Source organism: Triturus cristatus, chromosome 4_1 (genome assembly GCF_964204655.1).
Source record: "Triturus cristatus chromosome 4_1, aTriCri1.1, whole genome shotgun sequence".
NCBI classification, from domain to species: domain Eukaryota; kingdom Metazoa; phylum Chordata; class Amphibia; order Caudata; family Salamandridae; genus Triturus; species Triturus cristatus.
In genome coordinates this window covers 139,077,201-139,096,411 of record NC_140585.1, presented here as the reverse complement: position 1 = coordinate 139,096,411, position 19,211 = coordinate 139,077,201, and the positions used below count along the sequence as shown (strand labels likewise).

The 19,211-nt window shown below is 38.4% G+C and overlaps 11 non-coding genes across 11 annotated transcripts; all 11 read left to right on the top strand.

Annotated features, from left to right (window-relative positions):
* The first annotated feature begins 999 nt into the window (after positions 1 to 999).
* TRNAC-GCA (transfer RNA cysteine (anticodon GCA)) lies at positions 1,000 to 1,071 on the top strand. Its single transcript has one exon. It is a non-coding gene; the product is annotated as a tRNA-Cys (tRNA).
* Positions 1,072 to 3,146: 2,075 nt separating this feature from the next.
* On the top strand, positions 3,147 to 3,218 carry TRNAC-GCA (transfer RNA cysteine (anticodon GCA)). Its single transcript has one exon. It is a non-coding gene; the product is annotated as a tRNA-Cys (tRNA).
* A 2,075-nt stretch (positions 3,219 to 5,293) lies between these two features.
* Positions 5,294 to 5,365, top strand: TRNAC-GCA (transfer RNA cysteine (anticodon GCA)). Its single transcript has one exon. It is a non-coding gene; the product is annotated as a tRNA-Cys (tRNA).
* Positions 5,366 to 6,362: 997 nt separating this feature from the next.
* TRNAC-GCA (transfer RNA cysteine (anticodon GCA)) lies at positions 6,363 to 6,434 on the top strand. Its single transcript has one exon. It is a non-coding gene; the product is annotated as a tRNA-Cys (tRNA).
* Positions 6,435 to 7,442: 1,008 nt separating this feature from the next.
* Positions 7,443 to 7,514, top strand: TRNAC-GCA (transfer RNA cysteine (anticodon GCA)). Its single transcript has one exon. It is a non-coding gene; the product is annotated as a tRNA-Cys (tRNA).
* An 820-nt stretch (positions 7,515 to 8,334) lies between these two features.
* On the top strand, positions 8,335 to 8,406 carry TRNAC-GCA (transfer RNA cysteine (anticodon GCA)). Its single transcript has one exon. It is a non-coding gene; the product is annotated as a tRNA-Cys (tRNA).
* Positions 8,407 to 9,414: 1,008 nt separating this feature from the next.
* On the top strand, positions 9,415 to 9,486 carry TRNAC-GCA (transfer RNA cysteine (anticodon GCA)). The gene has a single exon. It is a non-coding gene; the product is annotated as a tRNA-Cys (tRNA).
* Positions 9,487 to 13,712: 4,226 nt separating this feature from the next.
* Positions 13,713 to 13,784, top strand: TRNAC-GCA (transfer RNA cysteine (anticodon GCA)). The gene has a single exon. It is a non-coding gene; the product is annotated as a tRNA-Cys (tRNA).
* A 996-nt stretch (positions 13,785 to 14,780) lies between these two features.
* On the top strand, positions 14,781 to 14,852 carry TRNAC-GCA (transfer RNA cysteine (anticodon GCA)). Its single transcript has one exon. It is a non-coding gene; the product is annotated as a tRNA-Cys (tRNA).
* Positions 14,853 to 15,860: 1,008 nt separating this feature from the next.
* TRNAC-GCA (transfer RNA cysteine (anticodon GCA)) lies at positions 15,861 to 15,932 on the top strand. Its single transcript has one exon. It is a non-coding gene; the product is annotated as a tRNA-Cys (tRNA).
* Positions 15,933 to 16,928: 996 nt separating this feature from the next.
* TRNAC-GCA (transfer RNA cysteine (anticodon GCA)) lies at positions 16,929 to 17,000 on the top strand. Its single transcript has one exon. It is a non-coding gene; the product is annotated as a tRNA-Cys (tRNA).
* Positions 17,001 to 19,211: the final 2,211 nt, after the last annotated feature.

The following is a 19,211-nucleotide window of genomic DNA, read 5'->3' as shown; positions in this document are numbered from 1 at the left end:
TTTGGTTCTTGTGTTTGTAGCTGGGACTTTTCATAAAACCCCTTTGGATCATCATTGACAGAGTCAGTGTTCTCTTGGATCTTACACTTTAACAGCATTACAATGTCACTGCTCAAAACCTGAGAGTAAATGCATTTTTATACAGGGCTCGGTATTCCGTATGGGAAATGTCTGAAAAAGCATTGATTTATTTTGGAATCTGGCTGTTCCTTTCACAGCACCAAACAAAGGGAATGGACTATGAAAGCAATTGGCAACTTTGTTTTACAGTTTAGTGCTTCCTTCAATCGCACTACAGAAATTGCATAGAAAAGTGGGCAGCAATGGAGTCAATCTATTCCTCATTTAACCTGTGTCCTCAGTCTTACATGTATTCCACCTCTTCTCTGTGCATACAAAGTATGTGTTTGTTTGAAGCACTTCATTTTTGTGCAATGCATAATCTATTTACTTTCTACTAAAATACGCTGCCCACGTACAAGATGTACGAACCCTAGTTGCAGGTGCAAGCAGGCTGGTCTGAGAAACCAGGCCATTTGCGAACACAAAATAGCTTTTTCTGATGTATTAAATCGAAGGTACATGAAAGGGGTGTTTGGTTGTACCTTCAAAAACCAAATTGTAGTGGTATGCAGAAATGTTTTTTCACCGTAATTTGGCCCAAACAATCATACCTCACCACCATATCAGTGATTGTGGTAATCAATCCACAAAGATAAGTAGTCTCGTAAAAACCTCTTCCCCTTTGAGAATGTTTCAAAACAAACATTTTAATTACAGATATTGGTCCTATGGACCACTGCCTATTCAAATAAAATAACAATTAAACATATACATTTTGTTTTTTAAATGATCCTGTTTTCCTTTAATTAATAATATTAAGAACTACTTCTCCTTTTCCACAGTTTCAAGCTCGTACTTTGTGGCCCAACTGAGCTTGAGCCTCTCACTCTTTCATGATGTACTGATATATTGTCATTCTGATCTTTGAAAACAGTTGGGGATATAGCTCAGTGGTAGAGCATTTGACTGCAGATCAAGAGGTCCCTGGTTCAAATCCGGGTGTCCCCTAAACCTATTTTGGTTTTGGTGTTTGTAGCTGGGATCTTTCATAAAGTCCCTATGGATCACCATTGACAGAGTCAGTGTTCAGTTGGATCTTATACTTTATTAGCATTACAGTGTCACTGCTCAAAACCTGGGAATAAATGCATTTTTACACAGGGCGTGGGAACTTTCTGAAACATCATTGATTTATTTTGGAATCCGGCTCTTCCTTTCACAGCTTCAAGCAAAGAGAATCACTATGAAAACAATTGAAAACTTTGTTATACAGTTTGGTGCTTCCTTGTAGCGCACTAAAGAAATGGCATAGTATACTCGGCAGCGCTGCAGTCAATCTATTTCTCATTTAACCTGTGTCCTCAGTCTTACATATATTCCCCCTCTCCTCTGTGCATACAAAATATGTGTTTGTTTAAAGCACTTCATTCTTGTGCAACGTAGAAACTATTTAATTTCTCCTTAAAACCTCTGCCTACGTGCAAAATGTATGAACCCTCGTTGCAGATGAAAAAAGGCTGGCTCGAAGACTCAGGCCATTTTCGAACACAAAATGGCCTTTTCTGATATATTAAATTGATGGTACTTTAAAGGGACGTTTGGGTGTACCTTCCAAATACCAAATTGCAGTGGTATGTAGAAATGTTTTTCGTCCATCATTTGGCCCAAAACAATCATACTTCACCACCATCTCGGTGATTATGGTAACCAATCCGCGAAAGGATAAGGCGTCCCGTAAAAACCTCTTCCCCTTTGAGAATGTTTCAAAACAAGCATTTTATGTACAGGCATTGGTCCTATGGACCACTGCCTGTTCAAATAAAATAACAATGAAACATATAAATATTTTTTTTAAACGATCCCGTTTTCCTTCAATAAATAATATTAAGAACTACTTCTGTTCCACAGTTTCAAGCTTGTACTTTCCGGCCCAACTGAGCATGATGCTCACACTCTTTCATGAGGTACTGATATATTTTCATTCCGACTCTCACAAACAGGTGGGGATATAGCTGAGTTGTAGAGCATTTGACTGCAGATAAAGAGGTCCCTGGTTCAAATCCAGGTGTCCTGTTGGCCTGTTTTGGTTCTTGTGTTTGTAGCTGGGACTTTTCATAAAACCCCTTTGGATCATCATTGACAGAGTCAGTGTTCGCTTGGATCTTACACTTTAATAGCATTACAATGTCACTGCTCAAAACCTGAGAGTAAATGCATTTTTATACAGGGCTCGGTATTTCGTATGGGAAATGTCTGAAAAAGCATTGATTTATTTTGGAATCTGGCTCTTCCTTTCACAGCACCAAACAAAGGGAATGGACTATGAAAGCAATTGACAACTTTGTTTTACAGTTTGGTGCTTCCTTCGATCGCACTACAGAAATTGCATAGAAAAGTGGGCAGAAATGCAGTCAATCTATTCCTCATTTAACCTGTGTCCTCAGTCTTACATGTATTCCACCTCTTCTCTGTGCATACAAAGTATGTGTTTGTTTGAAGCACTTCATTTTTTGTGCAATGCATAATCTATTTACTTTCTACTAAAATACGCTGCCCACGTACAAGATGTACGAACCCTAGTTGCAGGTGCAAGCAGGCTGGTCTGAGAAACCAGGCCATTTGCGAACACAAAATAGCTTTTTCTGATGTATTAAATCGAAGGTACATGAAAGGGGTGTTTGGTTGTACCTTCAAATACCAAATTGTAGTGGTATGCAGAAATTTTTTTTCACCGTAATTTGGCCCAAAACAATCATACTTCACCACCATATCAGTGATTGTGGTAATCAATCCACAAAGATAAGTAGTCTCGTAAAAACCTCTTCCCCTTTGAGAATGTTTCAAAACAAACATTTTAATTACAGATATTGGTCCTATGGACCACTGCCTATTCAAATAAAATAACAATTAAACATATACATTTTGTTTTTTAAATGATCCTGTTTTCCTTTAATTAATAATATTAAGAACTACTTCTCCTTTTCCACAGTTTCAAGCTCGTACTTTGTGGCCCAACTGAGCTTGAGCCTCTCACTCTTTCATGATGTACTGATATATTGTCATTCTGATCTTTGAAAACAGTTGGGGATATAGCTCAGTGGTAGAGCATTTGACTGCAGATCAAGAGGTCCCTGGTTCAAATCTGGGTGTCCCCTAAACCTATTTTGGTTTTGGTGTTTGTAGCTGGGATCTTTCATAAAGTCCCTATGGATCACCATTGACAGAGTCAGTGTTCAGTTGGATCTTATACTTTATTAGCATTACAGTGTCACTGCTCAAAACCTGGGAATAAATGCATTTTTACACAGGGCGTGGGAACTTTCTGAAACATCATTGATTTATTTTGGAATCCGGCTCTTCCTTTCACAGCTTCAAGCAAAGAGAATCACTATGAAAACAATTGAAAACTTTGTTATACAGTTTGGTGCTTCCTTGTAGCGCACTAAAGAAATGGCATAGTATACTCGGCAGCGCTGCAGTCAATCTATTTCTCATTTAACCTGTGTCCTCAGTCTTACATATATTCCCCCTCTCCTCTGTGCATACAAAATATGTGTTTGTTTAAAGCACTTCATTCTTGTGCAACGTAGAAACTATTTAATTTCTCCTTAAAACCTCTGCCTACGTGCAAAATGTATGAACCCTCGTTGCAGATGAAAAAAGGCTGGCTCGAAGACTCAGGCCATTTTCGAACACAAAATGGCCTTTTCTGATATATTAAATTGATGGTACTTGAAAGGGACGTTTGGGTGTACCTTCCAAATACCAAATTGCAGTGGTATGTAGAAATGTTTTTCGTCCATCATTTGGCCCAAAACAATCATACTTCACCACCATCTCGGTGATTATGGTAACCAATCCGCGAAAGGATAAGGCGTCCCGTAAAAACCTCTTCCCCTTTGAGAATGTTTCAAAACAAGCATTTTATGTACAGGCATTGGTCCTATGGACCACTGCCTGTTCAAATAAAATAACAATGAAACATATAAATATTATTTTTAAGCGATCCCGTTTTCCTTCAATAAATAATATTAAGAACTACTTCTGTTCCACAGTTTCAAGCTTGTACTTTCCGGCCCAACTGAGCATGATGCTCACACTCTTTCATGAGGTACTGATATATTTTCATTCCGACTCTCACTAACAGGTGGGGATATAGCTGAGTTGTAGAGCATTTGACTGCAGATAAAGAGGTCCCTGGTTCAAATCCAGGTGTCCCGTTGGCCTGTTTTGGTTCTTGTGTTTGTAGCTGGGACTTTTCATAAAACCCCTTTGGATCATCATTGACAGAGTCAGTGTTCGCTTGGATCTTACACTTTAATAGCATTACAATGTCACTGCTCAAAACCTGAGATTAAATGCATTTTTATACAGGGCTCGGTATTTCGTATGGGAAATGTCTGAAAAAGCATTGATTTATTTTGGAATCTGGCTCTTCCTTTCACAGCACCAAACAAAGGGAATGGACTATGAAAGCAATTGACAACTTTGTTTTACAGTTTGGTGCTTCCTTCGATCGCACTACAGAAATTGCATAGAAAAGTGGGCAGAAATGCAGTCAATCTATTCCTCATTTAACCTGTGTCCTCAGTCTTACATGTATTCCACCTCTTCTCTGTGCATACAAAGTATGTGTTTGTTTGAAGCACTTCATTTTTTGTGCAATGCATAATCTATTTACTTTCTACTAAAAAACGCTGCCCACGTACAAGATGTATGAACCCTAGTTGCAGGTGCAAGCAGGCTGGTCTGAGAAACCATGCCATTTGCGAACACTAAATTGCTTTTTCTGATGTATTAAATCGAAGGTACATGAAATGGGTGTTTGGTTGTACCTTCAAATACCAAATTGTAGTGGTATGTAGAAATGTTTTTTCACCGTAATTTGGCCCAAAACAATCATACTTCACCACCATATCAGTGATTGTGGTAATCATTCCACAAAGATAAGTAGTCTCGTAAAAACCTGTTCCTCTTTGAGAATGTTTCAAAACAAACATTTTAATTACAGATATTGGTCCTATGGACCACTGCCTATTCAAATAAAATAACAATTAAACATATACATTTTGTTTTTTAAATGATCCTGTTTTCCTTTAATTAATAATATTAAGAACTACTTCTCCTTTTCCACAGTTTCAAGCTCGTACTTTGTGGCCCAACTGAGCTTGAGCCTCTCACTCTTTCATGATGTACTGTTATATTGTCATTCTGATCTTTGAAAACAGTTGGGGATATAGCTCAGTGGTAGAGCATTTGACTGCAGATCAAGAGGTCCCTGGTTCAAATCCGGGTGTCCCCTAAACCTATTTTGGTTCTGGTGTTTGTAGCTAGGATCTTTCATAAAGTCCCTTTGGATCACCATTGACAGAGTCAGTGTTCAGTTGGATCTTATACTTTATTAGCATTACAGTGTCACTGCTCAAAACCTGGGAATAAATGCATTTTTACACAGGGCGTGGGAACTTTCTGAAACATCATTGATTTATTTTGGAATCTGGCTCTTCCTTTCACAGCTTCAAACAAAGAGAATGACTATGAAAACAATTGAAAACTTTGTTATACAGTTTGGTGCTTCCTTGTAGCGCACTAAAGAAATGGCATAGTATACTCGGCAGCGCTGCAGTCAATCTATTTCTCATTTAACATGTGTCCTCTGTCTTACAGATATTCCTCCTCTCCTCTGTGCATACAAAATATGTGTTTGTTTAAAGCACTTCATTCTTGTGCAACGTAGAAACTATTTAATTTCTCCTTAAAACCTCTGCCTACGTGCAAAATGTATGAACCCTCGTTGCAGATGAAAAAAGGCTGGCTCGAAGACTCAGGCCATTTTCGAACACAAAATGGCCTTTTCTGATATATTAAATTGATGGTACTTGAAAGGGACGTTTGGGTGTACCTTCCAAATACCAAATTGCAGTGGTATGTAGAAATGTTTTTCGTCCATCATTTGGCCCAAAACAATCATACTTCACCACCATCTCGGTGATTGTGGTAACCAATCCGCGAAAGGATAAGGCGTCCCGTAAAAACCTCTTCCCCTTTGAGAATGTTTCAAAACAAGCATTTTATGTACAGGCATTGGTCCTATGGACCACTGCCTGTTCAAATAAAATAACAATGAAACATATAAATATTTTTTTTAAACGATCCCGTTTTCCTTCAATAAATAATATTAAGAACTACTTCTCCTGTTCCACAGTTTCAAGCTTGTACTTTCCGGCCCAACTGAGCATGATGCTCACACTCTTTCATGAGGTACTGATATATTTTCATTCCGACTCTCACAAACAGGTGGGGATATAGCTCAGTGGTAGAGCATTTGACTGCAGATCAAGAGGTCCCTGGTTCAAATCCAGGTGTCCCCTTGGCCTGTTTTGGTTCTTGTGTTTGTAGCTGGGACTTTTCATAAAACCCCTTTGGATCATCATTGACAGAGTCAGTGTTCGCTTGGATCTTACACTTTAACAGCATTACAATGTCACTGCTCAAAACCTGAGAGTAAATGCATTTTTATACAGGGCTCGGTATTCCGTATGGGAAATGTCTGAAAAAGCATTGATTTATTTTGGAATCTGGCTCTTCCTTTCACAGCACCAAACAAAGGGAATGGACTATGAAAGCAATTGGCAACTTTGTTTTACAGTTTAGTGCTTCCTTCAATCGCACTACAGAAATTGCATAGAAAAGTGGGCAGCAATGCAGTCAATCTATTCCTCATTTAACCTGTGTCCTCAGTCTTACATGTATTCCACCTCTTCTCTGTGCATACAAAGTATGTGTTTGTTTGAAGCACTTCATTTTTGTGCAATGCATAATCTATTTACTTTCTACTAAAATACGCTGCCCACGTACAAGATGTACGAACCCTAGTTGCAGGTGCAAGCAGGCTGGTCTACGAAACCAGGCCATTTGCGAACACAAAATAGCTTTTTCTGATGTATTAAATCGAAGGTACATGAAAGGGGTGTTTGGTTGTACCTTCAAATACCAAATTGTAGTGGTATGTAGAAATGTTTTTTCACCGTAATTTGGCCAAAAACAATCATACTTCACCACCATATCAGTGATTGTGGTAATCAATCCACAAAGATAAGTAGTCTCGTAAAAACCTCTTCCTCATTGAGAATGTTTCAAAACAAACATTTTAATTACAGATATTGGTCCTATGGACCACTGCCTATTCAAATAAAATAACAATTAAACATATACATTTTGTTTTTTAAATGATCCTGCTTTCCTTTAATTAATAATATTAAGAACTACTTCTCCTTTTCCACAGTTTCAAGCTCGTACTTTGTGGCCCAACTGAGCTTGAGCCTCTCACTCTTTCATGATGTACTGATATATTGTCATTCTGATCTTTGAAAACATTTGGGGATATAGCTCAGTGGTAGAGCATTTGACTGCAGATCAAGAGGTCCCTGGTTCAAATCCGGGTGTCCCCTAAGCCTATTTTGGTTCTGGTGTTTGTAGCTGGGATCTTTCATAAAGTCCCTTTGGACTATGAAAACAATTGAAAACTTTGTTATACAGTTTGGTGCTTCCTTGTAGCGCACTAAAGAAATGGCATAGTATACTCGGCAGCGCTGCAGTCAATCTATTTCTCATTTAACATGTGTCCTCTGTCTTACAGATATTCCTCCTCTCCTCTGTGCATACAAAATATGTGTTTGTTTAAAGCACTTCATTCTTGTGCAACGTAGAAACTATTTAATTTCTCCTTAAAACCTCTGCCTACGTGCAAAATGTATGAACCCTCGTTGCAGATGAAAAAAGGCTGGCTCGAAGACTCAGGCCATTTTCGAACACAAAATGGCCTTTTCTGATATATTAAATTGATGGTACTTGAAAGGGACGTTTGGGTGTACCTTCCAAATACCAAATTGCAGTGGTATGTAGAAATGTTTTTCGTCCATCATTTGGCCCAAAACAATCATACTTCACCACCATCTCGGTGATTGTGGTAACCAATCCGCGAAAGGATAAGGCGTCCCGTAAAAACCTCTTCCCCTTTGAGAATGTTTCAAAACAAGCATTTTATGTACAGGCATTGGTCCTATGGACCACTGCCTGTTCAAATAAAATAACAATGAAACATATAAATATTTTTTTTAAACGATCCCGTTTTCCTTCAATAAATAATATTAAGAACTACTTCTCCTGTTCCACAGTTTCAAGCTTGTACTTTCCGGCCCAACTGAGCATGATGCTCACACTCTTTCATGAGGTACTGATATATTTTCATTCCGACTCTCACAAACAGGTGGGGATATAGCTCAGTGGTAGAGCATTTGACTGCAGATCAAGAGGTCCCTGGTTCAAATCCAGGTGTCCCCTTGGCCTGTTTTGGTTCTTGTGTTTGTAGCTGGGACTTTTCATAAAACCCCTTTGGATCATCATTGACAGAGTCAGTGTTCGCTTGGATCTTACACTTTAACAGCATTACAATGTCACTGCTCAAAACCTGAGAGTAAATGCATTTTTATACAGGGCTCGGTATTCCGTATGGGAAATGTCTGAAAAAGCATTGATTTATTTTGGAATCTGGCTCTTCCTTTCACAGCACCAAACAAAGGGAATGGACTATGAAAGCAATTGGCAACTTTGTTTTACAGTTTAGTGCTTCCTTCAATCGCACTACAGAAATTGCATAGAAAAGTGGGCAGCAATGCAGTCAATCTATTCCTCATTTAACCTGTGTCCTCAGTCTTACATGTATTCCACCTCTTCTCTGTGCATACAAAGTATGTGTTTGTTTGAAGCACTTCATTTTTGTGCAATGCATAATCTATTTACTTTCTACTAAAATACGCTGCCCACGTACAAGATGTACGAACCCTAGTTGCAGGTGCAAGCAGGCTGGTCTACGAAACCAGGCCATTTGCGAACACAAAATAGCTTTTTCTGATGTATTAAATCGAAGGTACATGAAAGGGGTGTTTGGTTGTACCTTCAAATACCAAATTGTAGTGGTATGTAGAAATGTTTTTTCACCGTAATTTGGCCAAAAACAATCATACTTCACCACCATATCAGTGATTGTGGTAATCAATCCACAAAGATAAGTAGTCTCGTAAAAACCTCTTCCTCATTGAGAATGTTTCAAAACAAACATTTTAATTACAGATATTGGTCCTATGGACCACTGCCTATTCAAATAAAATAACAATTAAACATATACATTTTGTTTTTTAAATGATCCTGCTTTCCTTTAATTAATAATATTAAGAACTACTTCTCCTTTTCCACAGTTTCAAGCTCGTACTTTGTGGCCCAACTGAGCTTGAGCCTCTCACTCTTTCATGATGTACTGATATATTGTCATTCTGATCTTTGAAAACATTTGGGGATATAGCTCAGTGGTAGAGCATTTGACTGCAGATCAAGAGGTCCCTGGTTCAAATCCGGGTGTCCCCTAAGCCTATTTTGGTTCTGGTGTTTGTAGCTGGGATCTTTCATAAAGTCCCTTTGGATCACCATTGACAGAGTCAGTGTTCAGTTGGATCTTATACTTTATTAGCATTACAGTGTCACTGCTCAAAACCTGGGAATAAATGCATTTTTACACAGGGCGTGGGAACTTTCTGAAACATCATTGATTTATTTTGGAATCCGGCTCTCCCTTTCACAGCTTCAAGCAAAGAGAATGACTATGAAAACAATTGAAAACTTTGTTATACAGTTTGGTGCTTCCTTGTAGCGCACTAAAGAAATGGCATAGTATACTCGGCAGCGCTGCAGTCAATCTATTTCTCATTTAACCTGTGTCCTCAGTCTTACATATATTCCTCCTCTCCTCTGTGCATACAAAATATGTGTTTGTTTAAAGCACTTCATTCTTGTGCAACATAGAAACTATTTAATTTCTCCTTAAAACCTCTGCCTACGTGCAAAATGTATGAACACTCGTTGCAGATGAAAAAAGGCTGGCTCGAAGACTCAGGCAATTTTCGAACACAAAATGGCCTTTTCTGATATATTAAATTGATGGTACTTGAAAGGGACGTTTGGGTGTACCTTCCAAATACCAAATTGCAGTGGTATGTAGAAATGTTTTTCGTCCATCATTTGCCCAAAAACAATCATACTTCACCACCATCTCGGTGATTGTGGTAACCAATCCGCGAAAGGATAAGGCGTCCCATAAAAACCTCTTCCCCTTTGAGAATGTTTCAAAACAAGCAATTTACGTACAGGCATTGGTCCTATGGACCACTGCCTGTTCAAATAAAATAACAATGAAACATATAAATATTTTTTTTAAACGATCCCGTTTTCCTTCAATAAATAATATTAAGAACTACTTCTCCTGTTCCACAGTTTCAAGCTTGTACTTTCCGGCCCAACTGAGCATGATGCTCACACTCTTTCATGAGGTACTGATATATTTTCATTCCGACTATCACAAACAGGTGGGGACATAGCTAAGTGGTAGAGCAGTTGACTGCAGATCAAGAGGTCCCTGGTTCAAATCCAGGTGTCCCCTTAGCCTGTTAAGGTTCTTGTGTTTGTAGCTGGGACTTTTCATAAAACCCCTTTGGATCATCATTGACAGAGTCAGTGTTCGCTTGGATCTTACACTTTAATAGCATTACAATGTCACTGCTCAAAACCTGAGAGTAAATGCATTTTTATACAGGGCTCGGTATTCCGTATGGGAAATGTCTGAAAAAGCATTGATTTATTTTGGAATCTGGCTCTTCCTTTCACAGCACCAAACAAAGGGAATGGACTATGAAAGCAATTGACAACTTTGTTTTACAGTTTGGTGCTTCCTTTGATCGCACTACAGAAATTGCAGAGAAAAGTGGGCAGAAATGCAGTCAATCTATTACTCATTTAACCTGTGTCCTCAGTCTTACATGTATTCCACCTCTTCTCTGTGCATACAAAGTATGTGTTTGTTTGAAGCAGTTCATTTTTGTGCAATGCATAATCTATTTACTTTCTACTAAAAAACGCTGCCCACGTACAAGATGTACGAACTCTAGTTGCAGGTGCAAGCAGGCTGGTCTGAGAAACCAGGCCATTTGCGAACACAAAATAGCTTTTTCTGATGTATTAAATCGAAGGTACATGAAATGGGTGTTTGGTTGTACCTTCAAATACCAAATTGTAGTGGTATGTAGAAATGTTTTTTCACCATAATTTGGCGTAAAACAATCATACTTCACCACCATATCAGTGATTGTGGTAATCAATCCACAAAGATAAGTAGTCTCGTAAAAACCTCTTCCTCTTTGAGAATGTTTCAAAACAAACATTTTAATTACAGATATTGGTCCTATGGACCACTGCCTATTCAAATGAAATAAGAATTAAACATATACATTTTGTTTTTTAAATGATCCTGTTTTCCTTTAATTAATATTATTAAGAACTACTTCTCCTTTTCCACAGTTTCAAGCTCGTACTTTGTGGCCCAACTGAGCTTGAGCCTCTCACTCTTTCATGATGTACTGTTATATTGTCATTCTGATCTTTGAAAACAGTTGGGGATATAGCTCAGTGGTAGAGCATTTGACTGCAGATCAAGAGGTCCCTGGTTCAAATCCGTGTGTCCCCTAAACCTATTTTGGTTCTGGTGTTTGTAGCTGGGATCTTTCATAAAGTCCCTTTGGATCACCATTGACAGCGTCAGTGTTCAGTTGGATCTTATACTTTATTAGCATTACAGTGTCACTGCTCAAAACCTGGGAATAAATGCATTTTTACACAGGGCGTGGGAACTTTCTGAAACATCATTGATTTATTTTGGAATCCGGCTCTTCCTTTCACAGCTTCAAACAAAGAGAATGACTATGAAAACAATTGAAAACTTTGTTATACAGTTTGGTGCTTCCTTGTAGCGCACTAAAGAAATGGCATAGTATACTGGGCAGCGCTGCAGTCAATCTATTTCTCATTTAACCTGTGTCCTCAGTCTTACATATATTCCTGCTCTCCTCTGTGCATACAAAATATGTGTTTGTTTAAAGCACTTCATTCTTGTGCAACGTAGAAACTATTTAATTTCTCCTTAAAACCTCTGCCTACGTGCAAAATGTATGAACCCTCGTTGCAGATGAAAAAAGGCTGGCTCGAAGACTCAGGCCATTTTCGAACACAAAATGGCCTTTTCCGATATATTAAATTGATGGTACTTGAAAGGGACATTTGGGTGTACCTTTCAAATACCAAATTGCAGTGGTATGTAGAAATGTTTTTCGTCCATCATTTGGCCCAAAACAATCATACTTCACCACCATCTCGGTGATTGTGGTAACCAATCCGCGAAACGATAAGGCGTCCCGTAAAAACCTCTTCCCCTTTGAGAATGTTTCAAAACAAGCATTTTATGTACAGGCATTGGTCCTATGGACCACTGCCTGTTCAAATAAAATAACAATGAAACTTATAAATATTTTTTTTAAACAATCCCGTTTTCCTTCAATAAATAATATTAAGAACTACTTCTCCTGTTCCACAGTTTCAAGCTTGTACTTTCCGGCCCAACTGAGCATGATGCTCACACTCTTTCATGAGGTACTGATATATTTTCATTCCGACTCTCACAAACAGGTGGGGACATAGCTCAGTCGTAGAGCAATTGACTGCAGATCAAGATGTCCCTGGTTCAAATTCAGGTGTCCACTTAGCCTGTTTTGGTTCTTGTGTTTGTAGCTGGGACTTTTCATAAAACCCCTTTGGATCATCATTGACAGAGTCAGTGTTCACTTGGATCTTACACTTTAATAGCATTACAATGTCACTGCTCAAAACCTGAGAGTAAATGCATTTTTATACAGGGCTCGTTATTCCGTATGGGAAATGTCTGAAAACGCATTGATTTATTTTGGAATCTGGCTCTTCCTTTCACAGCACCAAACAAAGGGAATGGACTATGAAAGCAATTGACAACTTTGTTTTACAGTTTGGTGCTTCCTTTGATCGCACTACAGAAATTGCATAGAAAAGTGGGCAGAAATGCAGTCAATCTATTCCTCATTTAACCTGTGTCCTCAGTCTTACATGTATTCCACCTCTTCTCTGTGCATACAAAGTATGTGTTTGTTTGAAGCACTTCATTTTTGTGCAATGCATAATCTATTTACTTTCTACTAAAAAACGCTGCCCACGTACAAGATGTTCGAACCCTAGTTGCAGGTGCAAGCAGGCTGGTCTGAGAAACCAGGCCATTTGCGAACACAAAATAGCTTTTTCTGATGTATTAAATCGAAGGTACATGAAATGGGTGTTTGGTTGTACCTTCAAATACCAAATTGTAGTGGTATGTAGAAATGTTTTTTCACCGTAATTTGGCCCAAAACAATCATACTTCACCACCATATCAGTGATTGTGGTAATCAATCCACAAAGATAAGTAGTCTCGTAAAAACCTCTTCCTCTTTGAGAATGTTTCAAAACAAACATTTTAAATACAGATATTGGTCCTATGGACCACTGCCTATTCAAATAAAATAACAATTAAACATATACATTTTGTTTTTTAAATGATCCTGTTTTCCTTTAATTAATAATATTAAGAACTACTTCTCCTTTTCCACAGTTTCAAGCTCGTACTTTGTGGCCCAACTGAGCTTGAGCCTCTCACTCTTTCATGATGTACTGATATATTGTCATTCTGATCTGTGAAAACAGTTGGGGATATAGCTCAGTGGTAGAGCATTTGACTGCAGATCAAGAGGTCCCTGGTTCAAATCCGGGTGTCCCCTAAGCCTATTTTGGTTCTGGTGTTTGTAGCTGGGATCTTTCATAAAGTCCCTTTGGATCACCATTGACAGAGTCAGTGTTCAGTTGGGTCTTATACTTTATTAGCATTACAGTGTCACTGCTCAAAACCTGGGAATAAATGCATTTTTACACAGGGCGTGGGAACTTTCTGAAACATCATTGATTTATTTTGGAATCCGGCTCTTCCTTTCACAGCTTCAAGCAAAGAGAATGACTATGAAAACAATTGAAAACTTTGTTATACAGTTTGGTGCTTCCTTGTAGCGCACTAAAGAAATGGCATAGTACACTCGGCAGCGCTGCAGTCAATCTATTTCTCATTTAACCTGTGTCCTCAGTCTTACATATATTCCTCCTCTCCTCTGTGCATACAAAATATGTGTTTGTTTAAAGCACTTCATTCTTGTGCAACGTAGAAACTATTTAATTTCTCCTTAAAACCTCTGCCTACGTGCAAAATGTATGAACCCTCGTTGCAGATGAAAAAAGGCTGGCTCGAAGACTCAGGCCATTTCCGAACACAAAATGGCCTTTTCTTATATATTAAATTGAGGGTACTTGAGAGGGACGTTTGGGTGTACCTTCCAAATACCAAATTGCAGTGGTATGTAGAAATTTTTTTTGTCCATTATTTGGCCCAAAAAAATCATTCTTCACCACCATCTCGGTGATTGTGGTAACCAATCCGCGAAAGGATAAGGCGTCCCATAAAAACCTCTTCCCCTTTGAGAATGTTTCAAAACAAGCATTTTATGTACAGGCATTGGTCCTATGGACCACTGCCTGTTCAAATAAAATAACAATGAAACATATAAATATTTTTTTAAACGATCCCGTTTTCCTTCAATAAATAATATTAAGAACTACTTCTCCTGTTCCACAGTTTCAAGCTTGTACTTTCCGGCCCAACTGAGCATGATGCTCACACTCTTTCATGAGGTACTGATATATTTTCATTCCGACTCTCACAAACAGGTGGGGACATAGCTCAGTGGTAGAGCATTTGACTGCAGATCAAGAGGTCCCTGGTTCAAATTCAGGTGTCCCCTTAGCCTGTTTTGGTTCTTGTGTTTGTAGCTGGGACTTTTCATAAAACCCCTTTGGATCATCATTGACAGAGTCAGTGTTCGCTTGGATCTTACACTTTAATAGCATTACAATGTCACTGCTCAAAACCTGAGAGTAAATGCATTTTTATACAGGGCTCGGTATTCCGTATGGGAAATGTCTGAAAAAGCATTGATTTATTTTGGAATCTGGCTCTTCCTTTCACAGTACCAAACAAAGGGAATGGACTATGAAAGCAATTGACAACTTTGTTTTACAGTTTGGTGCTTCCTTTGATCGCACTACAGAAATTGCATAGAAAAGTGGGCAGAAATGCAGTCAATCTATTCCTCATTTAACCTGTGTCCTCAGTCTTACATGTATTCCACCTCTTCTCTGTGCATACAAAGTATGTGTTTGTTTGAAGCACTTCATTTTTGTGCAATGCATAATCTATTTACTTTCTACTAAAAAACGCTGCCCACGTACAAGATGTACGAACCCTAGTTGCAGGTGCAAGCAGGCTGGTCTGAGAAACCAGGCCATTTGCGAACACAAAATAGCTTTTTCTGATGTATTAAATCGAAGGTACATGAAATGGGTGTTTGGTTGTACCTTCAAATGCCAAATTGTAGTGGTATGTAGAAATGTTTTTTCACCGTAATTTGGCCCAAAACAATCATACTTCACCACCATATCAGTGATTGTGGTAATCAATCCACAAAGATAAGTAGTCTCGTAAAAACCTCTTCCTCTTTGAGAATGTTTCAAAACAAACATTTTAATTACAGATATTGGTCCTATGGACCACTGCCTATTCAAATAAAATAACAATTAAACATATACATTTTGTTTTTTAAATGATCCTGTTTTCCTTTAATTAATAATATTAAGAACTACTTCTACTTTTCCACAGTTTCAAGCTCGTACTTTGAGGCCCAACTGAGCTTGAGCCTCTCACTCTTTCATGATGTACTGATATATTGTCATTCTGATCTTTGAAAACAGTTGGGGATATAGCTCAGTGGTAGAGCATTTGACTGCAGATCAAGAGGTCCCTGGTTCAAATCCGGGTGTCCCCTAAACCAATTTTGATTCTGGTGTTTGTAGCTGGGATCTTTCATAAAGACCCTTTGGATCACCATTGACAGAGTCAGTGTTCAGTTGGATCTTATACTTTATTAGCATTACAGTGTCACTGCTCAAAACCTGGGAATAAATGCATTTTTACACAGGGCGTGGGAACTTTCTGAAACATCATTGATTTATTTTGGAATCCGGCTCTTCCTTTCACAGCTTTAAGCAACGAGAATGACTATGAAAACAATTGAAAACTTTGTTATACAGTTTGGTGCTTCCTTGTAGCGCACTAAAGAAATGGCATAGTATACTCGGCAGCGCTGCAGTCAATCTATTTCTCATTTAACCTGTGTCCTCAGTCTTACATATATTCCTCCTCTCCTCTGTGCATACAAAATATGTGTTTGTTTAAAGCAATTCATTCTTGTGCAATGTAGAAACTATTTAATTTCTCCTTAAAACCTCTGCCTACGTGCAAAATGTATGAACCCTCGTTGCAGATGAAAAAAGGCTGGCTCGAAGACTCAGGCCATTTTCGAACACAAAATGGCCTTTTCTGATATATTAAATTGATGGTACTTGGAAGGGATTTTTGGGTGTACCTTCCAAATACCAAATTGCAGTGGTATGTAGAAATGTTTTTCGTCCATTATTTGGCCCAAAACAATCATACTTCACCACCATCTCGGTGATTGTGGTAACCAATCCGCGAAAGGATAAGGCGTCCCATAAAAACCTCTTCCCCTTTGAGAATGTTTCAAAACAAGCATTTTATGTACAGGCATTGGTCCTATGGACCACTGCCTGTTCAAATAAAATAACAATGAAACATATAAATATTTTTTTAAACGATCCCGTTTTCCTTCAATAAATAATATTAAGAACTACTTCTCCTGTTCCACAGTTTCAAGCTTGTACTTTCCGGCCCAACTGAGCATGATGCTCACACTCTTTCATGAGGTACTGATATATTTTCATTCCGACTCTCACAAACAGGTGGGGACATAGCTCAGTGGTAGAGCATTTGACTGCAGATCAAGAGGTCCCTGGTTCAAATTCAGGTGTCCCCTTAGCCTGTTTTGGTTCTTGTGTTTGTAGCTGGGACTTTTCATAAAACCCCTTTGGATCATCATTGACAGAGTCAGTGTTCGCTTGGATCTTACACTTTAATAGCATTACAATGTCACTGCTCAAAACCTGAGAGTAAATGCATTTTTATACAGGGCTCGGTATTCCGTATGGGAAATGTCTGAAAAAGCATTGATTTATTTTGGAATCTGGCTCTTCCTTTCACAGTACCAAACAAAGGGAATGGACTATGAAAGCAATTGACAACTTTGTTTTACAGTTTGGTGCTTCCTTTGATCGCACTACAGAAATTGCATAGAAAAGTGGGCAGAAATGCAGTCAATCTATTCCTCATTTAACCTGTGTCCTCAGTCTTACATGTATTCCACCTCTTCTCTGTGCATACAAAGTATGTGTTTGTTTAAAGCACTTCATTTTTGTGCAATGCATAATCTATTTACTTTCTACTAAAAAACGCTGCCCACGTACAAGATGTACGAACCCTAGTTGCAGGTGCAAGCAGGCTGGTCTGAGAAACCAGGCCATTTGCGAACACAAAATAGCTTTTTCTGATGTATTAAATCGAAGGTACATGAAATGGGTGTTTGGTTGTACCTTCAAATGCCAAATTGTAGTGGTATGTAGAAATGTTTTTTCACCGTAATTTGCCCCAAAACAATCATACTTCACCACCATATCAGTGATTGTGGTAATCAATCCACAAAGATAAGTAGTCTCGTAAAAACCTCTTCCTCTTTGAGAATGTTTCAAAACAAACATTTTAATTACAGATATTGGTCCTATCGACCACTGCCTATTCAAATAAAATAACAATTAAACATATACATTTTGTTTTTTAAATGATCCTGTTTTACTTTAATCAATAATATTAAGAACTACTCCTTTTCCACAGTTTCAAGCTCGTACTTTGTGGCCCAACTGAGCTTGAGCCTCTCACTCTTTCATGATGTACTGATATATTGCCATTCTGATCTTTGAAAACAGTTGGGGATATAGCTCAGTGGTAGAGCATTTGACTGCAGATCAAGAGGTCCCTGGTTTAAATCCAGATGTCCCCTAAACCTATTTTGGTTCTGGTGTTTGTAGCTGGGATCTTTCATAAAGTCCCTTTGGATCACCATTGACAGAGTCAGTGTTCAGTTGGATCTTATACTTTATTAGCATTACAGTGTCACTGCTCAAAACCTGGGAATAAATGCATTTTTACACAGGGCGTGGGAACTTTCTGAAACATCATTGATTTATTTTGGAATCCGGCTCTTCCTTTCACAGCTTCAAACAAAGAGAATGACTATGAAAACAATTGAAAACTTTGTTATACAGTTTGGTGCTTCCTTGTAGCGCACTAAAGAAATGGCATAGTATACTCGGCAGCGCTGCAGTCAATCTATTTCTCTTTTAACCTGTGTCCTCAGTCTTACATATATTCCTCCTCTCCTCTGTGCATAGAAAATATGTGTTTGTTTAAGCACTTCATTCTTGTGCAACGTAGAAACTATTTAATTTCTCCTTAAAACCTCTGCCTACGTGCAAAATGTATGAACCCTCGTTGCAGATGAAAAAAGGCTGGCTCGAAGACTCAGGCCATTTTCGAACACAAAATGGCCTTTTCTGATATATTAAATTGATGGTACTTGAAAGGGACGTTTGGGTGTACCTTCCAAATACCAAATTGCAGTGGTATGTAGAAATGTTTTTCGTCCATCATTTGGCCCAATACAATCATACTTCACCACCATCTCGGTGATTGTGGTAACCAATCCGCGAAAGGATAAGGCGTCCCGTAAAAACCTCTTCCCCTTTGAGAATGTTTAAAAACAAGCATTTTATGTACAGGCATTGGTCCTATGGACTATTGCCTGTTCAAATAAAATAACAATGAAACATATAAATATTTTTTTTAAACGATCCCGTTTTCCTTCAATAAATAATATTAAGAACTACATCTCCTGTTCCACAGTTTCAAGCTTGGACTTTCCGGCCCAACTGAGCATGATGCTAACACTCTTTCATGAGGTACGTATATATTTTCATTCCGACTCTCACAAACAGGTGGGGATATAGCTCAATGGTAGAGCATTTGACTGCAGATCAAGAGCTCCCTGGTTCAAATCCAGGTGTCCTCTTAGCCTTTTTTGGTTCTTGTGTTTGTAGCTGGGACTTTTCATAAAACCCCTTTGGATCATCATTGA